This window comes from Anomaloglossus baeobatrachus, chromosome 3, assembly GCF_048569485.1.
Source record: "Anomaloglossus baeobatrachus isolate aAnoBae1 chromosome 3, aAnoBae1.hap1, whole genome shotgun sequence".
NCBI classification, from domain to species: domain Eukaryota; kingdom Metazoa; phylum Chordata; class Amphibia; order Anura; family Aromobatidae; genus Anomaloglossus; species Anomaloglossus baeobatrachus.
The window spans coordinates 120524337-120536786 of record NC_134355.1 but is presented as its reverse complement, the minus strand read 5'-3'; positions in this window follow the sequence as shown (position 1 = coordinate 120536786).

The window sequence follows — 12450 nt, the reverse complement described above, 5'->3', positions numbered from 1 at the left end:
GGATGCAGAGGCGGCCTCCACAGTTGGTGCTGACCAGGTACCCTCTTTGTGGTGGAGAGCCAGGCCCCATAAACAGGCGTGCTCCCTGGTAGTGGTTGTACCTCTGGGGTAACTATAAACACTGCGAGAGTTTGTGGCTATAGCCAGTTCATAGCCTTAAGGTTCATTTTTCAAAGTGCAAAAAGAGGTTTCTCACATTAGTTCATGTGGGCACATGCTTAAACTTGAACGTTGCAAAACTTTTCAAACTGCTGTAGTTTTCTTTACTTTTCTCTACTCCATTCCACCAGGGCTTGGGCCTGTAGGGCTGCGGCACCTGTGGCTTTCTCCATCTCTGTCATCATCTGTAGTGGTCTCATCAATGGGTTCTTTGTCTTTTCTTTCCTCTTCTTCTGTGTCTGTTTCTTTTCCTCTTTCTTTATCTTGTAGTGTTGAGATAGCAGGTTTACTGTAGGGATTTCTGGGACATGGTGTAACATCTAGTGCGTACCATCCGCGTTCTCCTTGGTGCTTTGTAAATTCTACTGAGTCTCCTATCTGTAGGTTTCTTCCTGGATGTCCTCTAGGTAAATGTGCTCTAACATCCCTTCTGTTCACAAAGATGCCTTCTTTCATTCCAGGTACAACTATAAAGCCATATCCTGATTTTAAACTAAAGTCTTCCACTACTCCACGACAAAGTGGGCCTCTGACCTGGGATTTAGCTCTCCTTAATGACTGCTTCTCCTCCAAGTCTCTGGCTGTTACTTCGTCTTTTCTATCTGGAGATTGCTGTGCAGGTGGATCCCTTGTCCTGCTGCGGCGCCGTGTCTTGCGGGCTGGATTCTGCTGGGCTGCTACTTCACTGCTTGCAGGCTACCAGGTGAGGTATCTGGGCAAATCTTCCTCAGCGGAGGATGTCGGGTCCTCTTCATCCCAGCGGGAGTACGGCAGCATCTCTGGCTCTTGGACTGGTGCCGCATCCACTGCTGATGGCTCTGGGGTCAGCTTCTCAGCTTCCTGGCCTCCCCTCCCCCTTAGTTCTTCTGGGCACTCCTCTTGTGGCAGCGCTAGGGATGGATTTTCATCAGCAGGCCAGGGCGGGGGACCCTTTGGCATGAATGTTGCAGGAGTCTTCCTTTGAGCATGCGGAGGGAGCAGATACCGGTCCACCATCTCTTTTGGGAAGTGAGCCTCTAGGTCAGCCTTCAGCTTCCAGTATTCGGGGTCCTCCCCCAGCAGGGACTTCCTAGCAGGGACTTCCTTGGACTGGGGAGCGGTGTCTGCTCTGGCCTTGCAGGCCGGGGTAAATAATTGTTCAGTCTTGTCTTGGCGGGCCGAGCCTGGCGTGGCAGCGGCCTGGACTTGGCGGGCCGGGCTGGGCGTCGCTGCGGCGGCCTGGACTTGGCGGGCCGAGCAGGGCATCGCTGCGGCGGCCTGAATTGGCGTCGCGGCTGCGATGGGATCTGTGCAGGGCGGGCTGGGCATCGCCCCTGCGGCCTGGATTGGCGTCGCAGCTGCAGCCGGTCCTTGGCGGGCCGCACCTGCGGCGTGGAGGAGGGTCGCGGTGGCAGCCGGATCTTTGCGGGCCGGGCTGGGCATCGTTGCGGCGGCCTGGGCTCGGCGGGCCGCACCTGGCGTGGCTGCGGCCTGATTCAGCGTCGCCGCGCCGGGCATCTCTCCAGGGACCGCGGGCATGGCAGCAGGGGTCGGGGCACTCGCGCTGACAGGGGCAACACAGGACTCACCCATCGGTAACATCATCGGGGTCTGAGTCGTCGCCGCTCGGTCTGGCACTCGTCGTGCGGTTCCCCTCTCATAGGCCTGAACCGCCGCAGCCATCTCCTGCAGCTCCGCACGTCCCTCTCGGATCTGCTGCACGATCCTCGCTTCCAGTCGGTTACTGAACTGGGCAAGCTCCCAGGACCACCAGGCAGCGGAACCCGGCTCTGGGCTCCTATCTTCAGACGCCATCTTCACCACGTCGTCGCCGCTCTGCAGATCTTTTCTCAGCAGCAGACCTCCGACTCTTCCTTGCAGTCTCAGTGCCAGTTCCTTCACTGCCTTGAACTCTTCTCCCAACAGCAGGCTTATCAGTTTCTGCTCTGCCTTTTCCAGTAGCAGGCTTCTGGCTCCCTTTCTGTCCCGACGTCTCTGAACGCCTCCGCTCTCATCACTTGCGAAGCCAGGACTCTTCAGGGGATCTCTGGGTAGCCACACCTCTTCGTGGGCGGTAACTTCTCCCAGCGCGGGCTGCTGTTGTTTTTCAGCGCGCTTTTCATGGTGGCAATATGGCGGCGCTTCCAATTTTCCAAGCGGACCGCCCAGGCACATGGTCACCTGTCTGAACAGGTCTAGTCCTTATCCTGTTCGTGACGCCAGATGTGTGGGGCCCCGAGGCTCGATGTCGGTGCAGCGGTGCATTACCTTCAGGGACTCCACGCGGCTGGATCTTGTCACAGGTAGGAAATCCTCTATTTTGATTGTCGTGACGCCACTCTCAGAATTGCGGTCAGTGGGGACCGCCACTGCAGGTTAGGGGTGCCTGGGGCTGATGGTAGGTGCAGTCAGTTGTAATAGCCTCCTGAGAGTGAGGCATGCCCCAGGGTCCCGTGTGGGTGTGTGGAACTACAAGTCGCAGAATGACTCACACGCACAAGCAGGATGTCTTTCAGGGGTTTTACTCACTGATGGTGGCAGGGTGAGTAACCCGGGCGTAGCTGGGATGAACCAGGCTGGAACCAGGTGTCCTTCAGGCTGACTTATGAGGGTGGCTACCAACTCGCCTTCCTTAGCCCGTTGTGTTTTGGGGTAACCCCTGCTTGAAGCCCTGCTGGGGTCGCCCAGGGAAGTTGCTGGTGCCTCTCTCCCCTTCTTTTTGGCCCGTTTGCTTGTAGCCTGGACCAGGTCACTCCGGCTGCTTGCCTCCTGTGAGCTATGGGCCCTAACTTTGGCTACGTGGCTGCGGACTCTGTGGTGTTGTCTTGGGGGTGTAAAGTGCCCCCTCATGCAGGTTTGGCAAAGGAAAGGTGAATCTATCCCTGCACTGGGACCTGCTACCCGTTTGGGCCTGGTATCTCCCTGACAGTCTCCTTACTTTCCACTCCGTTGCTCTCTCTTTAGCTGTGTGTGGATTTCGGGCAGCACTCCCAGGTGACCGTTCTCCCCCGTCGGTAGTCACTGCGCGTACGTTGTCAGAATTGTGTAGAGCTACAGGGTCTGCTTCTGCCCTCCCTGAACTTCACCACTCAACTGTCCTCGGCTCACTCTTCCCTCCTCTCCTGTTCTTGCCTACGTCACCTAGCAACCAGGCTCTCTACCACACCCCTCGAGTGGAGATGGAGGCTTCGCCCCCTCCACCCCTCGAGTGGAGATGGAGGCTTCGCCCCCTCCTGGGATCCCCAGGGGTCCTCTCAAAGGTACATGTGTGAGACCTGATCACTATGCGCCTGTGTAGTCACACCTCGGTCAGCCTTCTGGATTACCTGTTTGTACTGTCCCCAGCATGGGTGCAGTACTCAGTGGTGCCTGACCAGGTCAGGGGCGCCACAGATACACTTGTTACCCAATTGAGTTCTCGAGTGCCATACTTGAGTCCCCACCCTGCAAGTTTTGTGGCAGTTAAAGAGCCTGCCAACATGCGGGGATTATCTGCATACACAATAATGCCATGGCCATGTTGGCTACTTGCATTACCATGATTGGCTGGCCGCATCACATCATATTGTCTTATATAAGATCTGCAAGCACGATGCTTGGTACACTTTCCTCTAGAAGCAGTTCAGTGAGAGTTGATCTAGGAGGTAGAGCTTAGACTAGAGCAAGCATATAGGCAGTGTTTAATTGCTATTGCAGATCATTGTATATTGTACATTTGCACTATTTAGTGTCTTTCATTTTGCACTAAAGGGTGTATTTAGCCTTGATTAACCTAATAAATAAAAAATGTGGAAAAAAAAACGACATGTGGACCCCCTATTTTTGATAACCAGCTAATGTAAAGCAGGAAACTGCAGGCTGGTATTATCAGACTGGAAAGGTCCATGGTTATTTGGCCCTTCCCAGCCTAAAAATATTTGCCTGCATCCGTCCCCAAGATCACATTAGATGCACATCAATGTCAGCTTGCATCAAGCCCATGGGTTAGTAATGGAGAGGCACCTATCAAACACCCCCATTACTAACCTAGTGATAAAAAAAGCACACAGGAAAACATAGTTTATTTGAATAAAGACCCTCATTCACCAATTTTTTTTTTATAAAAAAATATTTCCAAAAAGCTCCTCCGGCATAGTCCACGATTCATGAATGCAGCTCCAGCAACTGTGAATAACAATGTATTACATCTATCCACAGGCGCCGGGTAATGATCCTTGGGCTTAATGTCAGCTGACATTACACAGCTGACATCTACCTTCAGAAATATTACTCTGATTGCCACTACAAAAGCAAGAGCAATTGGAAAAAGGAAGGCATCAGAATTGGCACATCTAACATGATGTGCCAGTTCTACAGCAGCTGCAAGCTGGTATATGCTCGGAAGGGCTAAATATCATGGACTGTCTCAGCCTGATAACATCAACCTGCAACTGTCTGACTTACATTGACTGGTTATCAAAAATAGGGGGGACCCCACGTCATGTTATTAAATTATGTGTTTAGTTTCCAGCTGGGACCTGGGGGTCAGAGATGCGTCCAGACGTTTTCTCCATGCTGTTCCATTACATTTGACTGCTGTTTTAATCCCTTTCTGCTATTATCCTGCCTCCCCAGCCCTCCTGTTTGGGCCTCCTGGAAAAATGCTCAAGTTTCCCATTGACTTCTATTATACTCGTTACTCATATCGAGCCCGTCTGAGCGTCCGACCTGCTTGATTCAACTACCGAGCACTGGAGCATTTAAGTGCTCGCTCATCACTAATGTCATGTTCTTTGTGAAAAAAACCAGCTTTTTCCTGCTGGTGTCTGCACTAAATCTAGCAATAGCAATCATTACTGGTTGATTCATTTTTTTGTGTGTTCTTTTTCATACACATTTGAAGCAGTATTTTTATGGTTTTCCATTGCTGAAGTGCTTGGATTCTGCTTTTTTTTATGTGCGTTTTCCAGGCTCGCCATAAAGATCTATAGGGGGAAAAACGCATGAAATAACGCCAAGCTCAACAGCATCTTTAAAAGCACTGTAGGAATCACATCTATTTTGATTGAACTAATAAATGCAGCAGAATTTCGGAACAAACAAATGAAGCACAACAAATTTATGCTATGTGGGAACATGGACTAAATGAAAAGAAAGGAAAGAGTGAATCAATGAGTGATAAAAGTAAAACATAAACTTGACATCAGTGTTAGTCAATTTGCAGGAGTGCTCGTCCTGAATCACCAGATCCTTTCCATTTTTGTTTGATAGATGACAAAGGTCACTTTCACATCGTGCTTTCACCTACGCTCAATGTTCCCGTTGGGGCATCTGTCTGAACCTTCCTCAAACACCGCAAAATGTGTTTTGGATGCATATGGCGATGGGGCCATTGGCTTTAATGGAGCAGACAGAGTCAGCGTGTGCTCTGTCTTGCACCATTTTTAGGCATACATGTTTTCTGAAGGTGGACACCCGAACATAGTCTACTACGTCTTGGTGTCCGCCTGCAGAAGATGTAGATGCCCGAAAATGGTGCAAGACAGAGCACACGCTGACTCTGTCTGCTCCATTAAAGTCAATGGCCCCGTCGGTGTATGTGTCCAAAACACGTTTTGTGGGGGGGGAGGGAGGTTCGGATGTATGCCCCGACAGGACCACTGAACGTACAGTAGGTGAAAACGTAATGTGAAAGCGGCCTAACAGAAGTTTAGGGTGTCCAGTCTTCTGTTGCAGACAAGCATACGTATTTGTTGTTTGTATAATCTACATCAGGAATGGGGAACCTTTTTTCCGCCATGTGCCATTTTGGATATTTGCAGTACAAAAGTATCAACCTGAAATTTAACATGCTATATAGAAATAGAAGACAGATGATTTTGAAATGTAAGACATACATAGAACATAGAAATAAATCAAAAGAGGGCCACTTGATGAATAAAGGCAACAACTCTACAATTGAATATAACCAAGAAGAAAGAGTCTTTCAGTTTGCCAAGTAATCAATATACCCACACAAGCCATATTGTGAAAATATATATAAATATTTATTATAGAGGCTGTAGGGGAAAGACAATACATAGGCATAAATATATGAACAAAGGACCAAGGGAAATGGTGCTGGAGGGGAAAACCCCACGTGTCCCAAGCATTCATTCAGGAGAACAAGTCTCTACTGAGTAACGGCAGACATACCATAATAGAGTCACACCAGGCAGGCACAGCTCAAAGAGGGTAGAAATGGCCAAGATGGCACAACCAGTTATTAGCAAAAGCCGAGCAAAACCTACCAGGGAGATATGGCGCCGAGGGCCCGGGTAACACGTGGGGACCAGACGTCCCAACACGTGTTTCGCTCCGTGTGCTTCGTCGGGGGACGATAAAAGTAGTGCAAAGTGTGAATCTTATATAGAAGGTCCGACCCCAATGAACAAACGCCCCCTCGTTAAGTTAATCATACAGACCGGGGTATTGCGGGACGCGCCGCCCTGGGTCCACAGCAGCGGAAGCCGGAGGGAAGAAAACTTCCTGTGACGTCACAGCACTTCCGGAACTCCGCTGCTAAGGACGCCAGCAACGGCCGCGTCAGGAAGTAAAGACCTCCCTCTGACACGTCATCGGGTAAGTCCACCTACCCAAGAGATGACAAACCGTCCATTAGTATATCGGGCAAAGATGCCCACAGTGTGGAACAAAGACGGATGGTCAATGATAAGAACGTGTGGCAACAGAGGAAATCGCAATATACCATGGTTGGATGGATATAGGTGGAATATAAGAAAAGCAAAAGATGCGTTATAGAGGCAGGGAGAAAGGAAAAGCCGGCACTTTCACATATTCATAACCACATTCCCAGCAAAGAGACATAGTTTGTGTGATACTACACATACATGCATATACCATAGAAATATATATACGAAGATAAAACGTCACACATATAGTACATCTGTAGATGAATAGAGATATATGCATTACATCATTCAAATGGAACATGCAAGTATTTAATTTCTATCCAGCATTGAAGGGCGCCTCCATGTCTCAAGATAACTTGAAAAACGACATCTTCCACCGTGGATATCCAAAGGCTGTGGGGCTTAGGACATGATAGGGGTAGGACCAAAGACTGAGGAAAACAAACAGCACTGTTAAAATTGAGAAACAGAACCACGCCAAGGAACAATCATCCTATTGATACTGATACGAAGTCTAAAACTCATAAAAAACTCATAAAAATGATTACCCAGGGGTGGCAACTACCATCAGAGGACAAAAAATTCCCCAGTCCACACCTCCGGACTACTACAATTGAACCAGAGGAAATGATGGCAATTAAGCCAGAACCGGCCAATGGACTACAAAAAAGGAGCAAAAGTGAGACGCTCATTAAGTCCATGTGGGGACATAGTACCGAGGGTAAAAATCCATCGGCACTCTACCTGTGCAAGACGTTTTTTCAAATCTCCACCACGGATACCAAGATGCACCCTGTCAATCCCACGAACCTTCAGGGAGATTGGATCACAATTGTGAACCTCCCTGAAGTGACGGGGGATCGTCTTAAGGGTCTCCGGGTTAGTAACCTCTTTGGCGGCCAAAATATCACGTACATGTTCTCTCGTACGGATACGAAGTTCCCGAGAGGTTAATCCGACGTAAATTTTGTCACATCCACATGTGGCGTAATATATTACGCCAGATGTGTTGCAAGAAATATAGACTCGGATCGAGTACTCTCTCAGGCCATCAGCAGAACAAAAAGTGGTGGCCCTAACAATGTTCTTACAACCCCTACAGCTACCACATGGGTAGCAGCCAACTCGTTGTGGGCCACATCCGAAAAGAGGTGGAGTCTTCGCCACATAGTGGCTATGCACCAACATATCTTTAAGACTCCTACCTCTTCTCGCTGTCATCATGGGGTGATCGGGCAAGTACCCCTCAAGAGAGGGTTCTGTTTGCAAAATTGCCCAATGCTTATTAAGCACCCCCCTTATCTGCTCCCACTGACGGCAGTAGGTGGAGATAAACCTGGCCACATAACCAGATGGCTGCACTGTAGAGGCTCTTCCTGACAGTATATGGTCGCGATTAGAGGACTTAGCCCTCTGGTACCCACGTTTGATGGATCTGTTGCTATATCCCCTGCTTTTAAATCTCTCCCTCATATCACTGGATTCAATCTCGAAGGTATTACCCGAGGAACATAATCTACGCAGCCGCAAAAATTGGCCAGTAGGGATGGCATCCACCGTTGACCTGGGGTGACCTGAAGTGGCATGGAGGAGGGAATTAACCGCGGTGGACTTACGGAAGATGGTAGTAGACACTGCTCCGCCCAGCTCTATGGATATCTTGATATCTAGGAAATCAATGGATCTCTGCCCGATCTGATGGGTCAAAAAGATGTTCCGGTCGTTGGAGTTGAGCCGACGCACAAAGTCCTCCAGTTCAGGGCCGGTTCCGCCCCAGACAACAAGAATGTCGTCTATATAGCGGAGCCAGCACTGCGCATGGGAGCTCGCCGGCACGCCGCCCCCGAAAACCTCCCTCTCCCAATAGCCGAGAAAGAGGTTTGCGTAGGACGGCGCACAAGCCGCCCCCATCGCAGTGCCGCGCCGCTGGAGGAAGAACCGGTCCCGAAAAACGAAGAAGTTGTGCGTCAACACAAACTCCAACAATTCCATGATCAGATCGGACAGAGATTGATCCAAATTGCTGGAATCCAAAAAGAACTGGGCGGCCACAAGTCCATCACGGTGATCAATGCTGGAATAGAGGGCCTCGACGTCCATGGTCACCAGTGATACCCCCTCCTCCAAGGTCAGACCCTCTAGCCTCCTAAGAACATCCGAAGTGTCTCTGACATGGGAGGGCAATGTCTCCACAAGTGGGTGCAAGTAATGTTCAATGAATTTGCAAGTGACATCACAAAGCCCCCCCATGCCAGAGACAATAGGACGTCCGGGAGGCACTTTCGGGTTTTTATGAACCTTAGGGAGGAGGTAGAATGTTGGGACCACTGGAGTTTTGACTAAGAGGCCCTCATAGATTTTCTTAGGGATAATTCCCTCCTCAAAAGCCCGCAACAGAATCGCCTCCAGGTCATTGGTGTAGCTACGTACAGGGTTATAGGGGAGAGATTCATAGGCATCCCGATCTCTTAGTTGACGCCATGCCTCCCTTTCGTATAGCTCCACCGGCCATATTACCACATTACCGCCTTTATCGGCGGGTTTGATAACCACATCCTCCAGAGACTGGAGTTCTCTGAGTGCGGATTGTTGCTGTTTTGTCAAGTTGTTATTGCCGCCCTTAAAAGAGATGCGTCGTATGTCCCTCGTAACCAGATCCCCAAAGATTTGAATCGGGGGACATAATGACAAAGGCGGGAAAGTGGTGGATCGAGGTATGGTGTGTTGTGGAAAATTACCTGGTGGGTGGTGGGTGGACTCCGCCTCCAGCTCCTCCAGGGTGGAAATAGCCTCCTCTTCAAGAGTGGACCATGAGGATTCAGCTGAGGTTTTTCTATGATGCAATTTATGTAACACCAATTTCCGTAGAAATAGGTGAAGGTCTTTAATCACTACAAAGAGATTGAAATTAGCCTCTGGCACAAATGAAAGCCCTAATTTCAGGACTTCAATCTGAGAGGGAGTGAGAACATGTTTAGAAAGATTTATTACCTCTAGATGCTGATCCATCCCTTTCTTCTGAGCTGGAGGAAGAGTCCCACGTCCACCACCCAAAACAGGACCTTGTCTATTACGGACATTGGTAGCTCTCGTGTTGGGTCTCATGCTCCGTGCTTTATCTGAAGTAGACTCGTCATCCAATGAGGAGAGTGATGACGCTGATACTGACGTCATGGAGACGTGGTGTTTCTTTTTAGGCTGTGACATCCCTCTCCACCGAAATACTTGACCGTTCTTATAATCCATAACATCCCGTTGATACTTTTTTGTTTTGGTGTTAAGGATTTCTTTCTCCCATTTGGAGAACTCCTTATCCAAGGATTCATGGTATTTGGACAACTCCTCAGGGGACAGCTCCGAGGAAAGGAGGGCCTGGGTCTCTCCAATCTCCGTCTCTAACTCACAGATCGATTTCTCATTCAGTTCTATGAGTAGCCGCATGAAGACCTTGGAACAGCCTGCCGCGGCTTCCTCCCATTGTGTCTTTATACTATCATCAGAGACGGCAAAGGAGGGAAAGACCCTGACCCTCAGTCCCCTCGGAACCAGCCCCCTGTCCAAATACCTCTTCATAAAGGCCACATTCCACCACAAACGTGTTTTTCTATTGAGCATAGACTTCAAATTATTCATATGTTCCAAGGCAGTTCTGGAACTCAAAGATGGTAAATCATCCCCGCCAACTTCAAACACCCGGTCCAATTGTGTCTCCCACGCTTTTTCGCGGGCTTTCAGATCCATGGGACCCTGAGAAGAATCTGTGAGACCACAGTAAACACTGAAATAAATCAAAAGAGGGCCACTTGATGAATAAAGGCAACAACTCTACAATTGAATATAACCAAGAAGAAAGAGTCTTTCAGTTTGCCAAGTAATCAATATACCCACACAAGCCATATTGTGAAAATATATATAAATATTTATTATAGAGGCTGTAGGGGAAAGACAATACATAGGCATAAATATATGAACAAAGGACCAAGGGAAATGGTGCTGGAGGGGAAAACCCCACGTGTCCCAAGCATTCATTCAGGAGAACAAGTCTCTACTGAGTAACGGCAGACATACCATAATAGAGTCACACCAGGCAGGCACAGCTCAAAGAGGGTAGAAATGGCCAAGATGGCACAACCAGTTATTAGCAAAAGCCGAGCAAAACCTACCAGGGAGATATGGCGCCGAGGGCCCGGGTAACACGTGGGGACCAGACGTCCCAACACGTGTTTCGCTCCGGAAGTGCTGTGACGTCACAGGAAGTTTTCTTCCCTCCGGCTTCCGCTGCTGTGGACCCAGGGCGGCGCGTCCCGCAATACCCCGGTCTGTATGATTAACTTAACGAGGGGGCGTTTGTTCATTGGGGTCGGACCTTCTATATAAGATTCACACTTTGCACTACTTTTATCGTCCCCCGACGAAGCACACGGAGCGAAACACGTGTTGGGACGTCTGGTCCCCACGTGTTACCCGGGCCCTCGGCGCCATATCTCCCTGGTAGGTTTTGCTCGGCTTTTGCTAATAACTGGTTGTGCCATCTTGGCCATTTCTACCCTCTTTGAGCTGTGCCTGCCTGGTGTGACTCTATTATGGTATGTCTGCCGTTACTCAGTAGAGACTTGTTCTCCTGAATGAATGCTTGGGACACGTGGGGTTTTCCCCTCCAGCACCATTTCCCTTGGTCCTTTGTTCATATATTTATGCCTATGTATTGTCTTTCCCCTACAGCCTCTATAATAAATATTTATATATATTTTCACAATATGGCTTGTGTGGGTATATTGATTACTTGGCAAACTGAAAGACTCTTTCTTCTTGGTTATATTCAATTGTAGAGTTGTTGCCTTTATTCATCAAGTGGCCCTCTTTTGATTTATTTCAGTGTTTACTGTGGTCTCACAGATTCTTCTCAGGGTCCCATGGATCTGAAAGCCCGCGAAAAAGCGTGGGAGACACAATTGGACCGGGTGTTTGAAGTTGGCGGGGATGATTTACCATCTTTGAGTTCCAGAACTGCCTTGGAACATATGAATAATTTGAAGTCTATGCTCAATAGAAAAACACGTTTGTGGTGGAATGTGGCCTTTATGAAGAGGTATTTGGACAGGGGGCTGGTTCCGAGGGGACTGAGGGTCAGGGTCTTTCCCTCCTTTGCCGTCTCTGATGATAGTATAAAGACACAATGGGAGGAAGCCGCGGCAGGCTGTTCCAAGGTCTTCATGCGGCTACTCATAGAACTGAATGAGAAATCGATCTGTGAGTTAGAGACGGAGATTGGAGAGACCCAGGCCCTCCTTTCCTCGGAGCTGTCCCCTGAGGAGTTGTCCAAATACCATGAATCCTTGGATAAGGAGTTCTCCAAATGGGAGAAAGAAATCCTTAACACCAAAACAAAAAAGTATCAACGGGATGTTATGGATTATAAGAACGGTCAAGTATTTCGGTGGAGAGGGATGTCACAGCCTAAAAAGAAACACCACGTCTCCATGACGTCAGTATCAGCGTCATCACTCTCCTCATTGGATGACGAGTCTACTTCAGATAAAGCACGGAGCATGAGACCCAACACGAGAGCTACCAATGTCCGTAATAGACAAGGTCCTGTTTTGGGTGGTGGACGTGGGACTCTTCCTCCAGCTCAGAAGAA